This window comes from Triturus cristatus, chromosome 10, assembly GCF_964204655.1.
Source record: "Triturus cristatus chromosome 10, aTriCri1.1, whole genome shotgun sequence".
Classification (NCBI taxonomy): Eukaryota; Metazoa; Chordata; class Amphibia; order Caudata; family Salamandridae; genus Triturus; species Triturus cristatus.
Genome location: NC_140593.1, coordinates 206,043,856 through 206,048,966, shown reverse-complemented (window position 1 = coordinate 206,048,966; position 5,111 = coordinate 206,043,856).

Sequence of the window (5,111 nt, the reverse complement as noted above, 5' to 3'; positions counted from 1 at the left end):
ATCCTGATTATCTTCCTTAAAGGCCTCAGATATATTTGCCTCAATATCTGTAGTGGTAGATATAAGTTGTAAGAAGAATATACATTTGATTGATTGGTGTTTATCTGCTATATCAGCATAATAACAATATTTTCTTGTGTAATATCTGTTTCCACTTTGAAAGGTAGTAATTTTTTTACATTAGTTGTACTAGCAATTCATTTAGAGTATGGTTGTTGTATAGTGTTTTTCTTGATATAGGAAAGTTTAAAAAAAGGTTGAAAAAAAGATGACATTAATTATATTGGGTTGCAAATCCCATTATGCATTTCACCATGCAAACCAAAAAATGTAATTGATTTTCCAATTTTACTTTTTTTTAAATTGAAATGATTACTGAAATGTCATGTTGCACTTCTAATAAAGGAAAATAATATTTTAAACACAACATAGTACTGGTTTTTTTTCTAGAAAGGTGGTGAATGAGGTTCAGACTTGCCAATTGAAGTTAGTCCTGATAGAGCCTCTGATGTAAAAGTATTCTCACTTGCCTCATGCAAAAAATGTGTGTGGTGACTGCGTGGATGGACCCTCTCCATTTCTGGAAGCTTCCTTCCTCCCACTTGCAAGTTTCTCCTTAGTTCTGGAGTGATGGTTATGCCGCCTTTTTTAAATATTCTGCAGATTTATTTTTTTTGTGGCTTTTTGAAAAGTTAAAGAAGCTTTCCAAAAAGCTGTTCAATGTTGGTCTTACATTCTTCCACAACTATCTCTATTTCTTCATCTAAGAATTTCTATTTTAATTTTCCTTCCTAACTTCTCATGTTGACATTCATGACTTCACTATCTTGTAGAATGCCATCAATGGTATCACCTGTACTTGTTTCCTGGCAGCTCCTGTTCTTTTCAGTGTGATTGTAGCAATGCATTTCCTGATGTCCTCACGTAGTGCCTTGGGGATGTTTGTATTTTGCAACACTTAATGAATCGCTTTTTACAATTCAGTATTGTAGGAAAACGAATCTTAAGAAATCGCTATTTAGAACATGGGCTCAATAGTACATTTCATTTACTGAATCATAAAATGCAGTTTCTTAACAATAACAATTTGGTCAATTACACATTAGTGCATCTGACCCCAGTCCCTACAAGTGATTCTTTATTGTATCAATTTTAGAATAATTCTATCAGCTCATTGTTTCTAGCATTCTACAAGGTTGATCGCAGTATGGGTTACCTTATTACTTTTAATAAGTTGATTCTTTTGATTAGGAACAGATAGTAAAGTCATGATTGGTGTCTGAGGAATTGTCATTTGAATGGTAAAGGCGGATTTTAAGTCACTATTTTAGACATTCTACTTTTAGAAATTTTGCATTTTTAAGCCTTAAACATTTGGTGCTTGCAGCCTGTTCCTGGGTCACATGACTAGGTATAAGTGGAAGTTGTCCTTTGTATATTCCCCCCCCAGACAGCCACACAATAGAGGGATTCGTTGTGCATGGATGGGCCATCTCAGGCAGGATGAACCTGGGCGTAAATGGTCGCCTCACTAGACATTTGTGCCTGTAGCAAGGCTGGAGCCAGGGCATGGAGGCAGACAATTCCAGACACTTCTGTAGGGAAAAGCCTCCAGAGGTTGCTCCCTCTTCACAGAAGGCACCGGATACACAAAGGGGACCCTCAGACCCTTTCTTCAGTTTACTTTCTGAACCAGCAGAAGGACTCTCAGAGGACTGCCAGCTGCTGTTGCCTGCTGTGTACTTCATGATTGCTTTGCTGCACCAAGAAGGACAGCTCTGCTGTCTGAAGCATGCCTTGCACCCCAGAGGTCTGAACTACACTGCTGCATGAGCCCTACCTTTCACCTTAAACCCAGGACTTCCAGAGTGACTCAGAGGCTTGCATCCTTATCAGAGCCTCAGCAACGTAAAAGGCTCCAACCATCTCGAACCCGCACCTGGATCCTGCTTAAGTGAGTCTTTATCCTCCAAGCGGTGCCTCTCCATTTTTGTACCTTTAGAAGAGGTGCTAAAGGTACCCAGATAGCCCAATTGCAAAACTTGGGCCTTAGAAAACTTTTGCCCAAAAAGTGCTCTGAGAACTGAGAGGAGACTGGAGCCTACTTACTCGTTGATCTGCCCAAGGGCATACCTGATCAGACTAACTTCGCAGCAGCTCCAGCTACGGTTCTCTCCACAGCAGGAAATTGTGTTCAGAGGCTATTCACAGAATGGGCATCCAAGCTTGTGGAACCCTTGGCGGCTACTGCCAGCAGCTTCATACCACTGGAGATTTTTTACTTCCAAAAAAGAGACTAAGTCCAAACGAAGGATTCTTCACTGCGTCTCCACCCACTGGCTCGCCAACGATAACACCTCCTCCCCGGACACAGCTAGCTGCCTTAGTTTACCTTCTCAGACAATTTTTCTTGAAATTTCTTCCAAGCCTGAAGGTAAGCAGAGACCGGGCCCAATCCACTTTGCGAAACCGAACCATGCTCCTTTGCAGTCAGCCATAACATTCAACTTTGCCCCAGTCTCAGGCAACTAGATGTCCGCGGTTGACACTTTGATCTTTTCTGCACTCGTTTTTACCCTAAGCTTTGAAAATTCATAACTCCTGTTCTACTGCTTGGATCTTTGTCGTTTGAGTGTCAAATAAACTGTGGCTTTATTTTTGTAAATTAGTTTGCGATTTTTCTTGTGTTGAGTTTTCACTTTATTGGTGTTTGTGTTTTTCCTAACTACTTACCCATTGCCTCTAAGTTAAGCCTGACTGTTTTCATGCCAAGCTACCAGAAGGTTAAGCACAGGTTAATGTATTGTCTTTTTGTGGTTCACCAAGACCAGGATGGTGGCTGTTGCTTAATCCCCCCATCCAACCAACAACCCAAATTGTTACCAGTTGCATGTTACATCATGTAGGTCAATATTTATTATGTGAATGTAATAGGTATAAGTTACAATTTGTTGTTGACTGCTGATTATTATGGTTTTACTGTTATTGTGGACCATAACAGCTATATATGGAAGTACATAACTATAAAATGTGACAGCGACCCACAGGTCAGCCCTTTTTTGCTTACCTGCATAATGAAAGCAGTTTGCTTGTTGAGTTGTATGCAATTGGTGGGTTATAAGCAGAGGCTTTTGCTTGAGGGTGTGACAGTTTTCGGTGTCTGCAGGTGGTGCATTTATCTAGCAAACTGCCAAGCTTTCAACTGTCTACGAAAGTCTATATGCTCCCGGGTGCTTCTAATGCTGGCTGGTATCGAGGTTTGTTGCAAAGAGTGCTCTATTGTATGACTGCAGTGTTTACCCATTTGGCCAGCTGGCCTTGTTAATTGAATCCGGAACATTTTTGGGTATATAGTGGATGGGAGGAATACTAAGTGGAATTTCTATCTGAGTTATTTGTTCCCCTGCTTTTATGTTTCACTCTGTTATCCTAAGGAGATGAACCCCAACTTGAAAACTAAGGGGACTATTAGTATGGCGGGCGGTGGCACCACCGCTGTGCTGGTAGAAAATGCTTATTTCCGCACGCCAGCAGTGGTCCTCACGGCCGCCATATTAGCATAGCCAAATATAGCCCATTACCCGTCTGCCACGGTGCAACGCGAACCGCCATCAAAGTGCGCTCGCCACCGCGGCGGTGGGAGCCAATGGAGATTCACGCCATGTGGAATTACGTCCGGTCCGCCGTACAAATCAGGATGCCCCAAACAGCCAGTCGCACTGAAGCGGAGAAACCGCCCAACCAGAGACGGCGGAAGCTCAACAGCGGAGCGTGATACCAGATTCTCGGTTCCTTCCACCCGGCCCGACCTCCATGGATCCAGCTATACTCGTCTTCCCGGTGCTGTACCTGATACATCACCAGCAAATCATGGACCGTCGCGGATGCCGCCGCAGGTATGCAATAACACAATCCCGCACACAACCACAGCACACAACTCATGGGCTGATACAGGTCCCTGTCCACACCAAACACACTGGTGGGGATAGGAACACATCCATAAGTGTACCCACACATGTCTTACCTGGCACCAAATCACCCCTCCGCATCCAGGTCACCAATCTACCGCGATCATGAAGTAATGTCCCGGGTACGTCACTGCAGCGGTGAAGACAATGCAGAAGGCAGGGTCAGGGCTTGGGCAGTGCACAAAGACCACAGGGCCACACCTCCACCCTTCTCACTCTAGCCCCCCCAACATGAAGGGACATGCCATGTACACCTCCTGTGCACCCCCATGAACAACAACAAGCTAGGTGAATCCACACCCTGCACTACACAACAAACAACTAGGGAGACATCCACAGCAGGAGTGGCTGCAGAGGAACTCACAGTCCCAGGGCAACCCACACACCACCACAACACCACACACATGGCAAGAAAACTGAGTCCAAGCACAAAGGAACACATACAGATAATGAACAACGATCCATTGGACACACAGCCTGACAAGTCACACAGACATTCCCCACACTGACACACAGCCACATACACAGACCACATGCCAGCAGCAATGGAGCACAACATATAGGAAAGCCAAAGTGAGGTGCACACAAATGGAAGGCCAAGGAGATAACCACCAGGCATGTGTACATCACATTCAAGACAAGCAACAGAGAACAACACCCTCAGACCATCAAAGCACACATGGCTGGCACAGTGAGTGAAGTCAAACCACAGTCACCTCAGTACAACAACTCAGGGAGACAGCAAGGCAACCCATGTATAGGCACAGGGATGAAAAAAGGCCCTGAAGTCAAACTGTGAACAGCCACGCATATGTATACAATTACTTCACAGGAGTATGCCAGCAGCACAACCCAAAGGGCCCATTGACACACTCCATGACTGTCAAACACAAGTAGGAATCTCCACACATCCCCCTCACACCTGCAGCACAGAGCACCAGTGTCAGACACACAGAAGGGTGTCAATAATGTCCAGTCAATACACAGACAAACAATCACACTCCCTGGGGGTATTCACAAATATCACACACACACAGGGATGCCAGAACCAATGTCTGCACAAAAACAACAGCCAAACACATACCTCAACAAAAATACACACAGAACCACAACAAGACCAGACATGACCTGTGCAGCAAAATT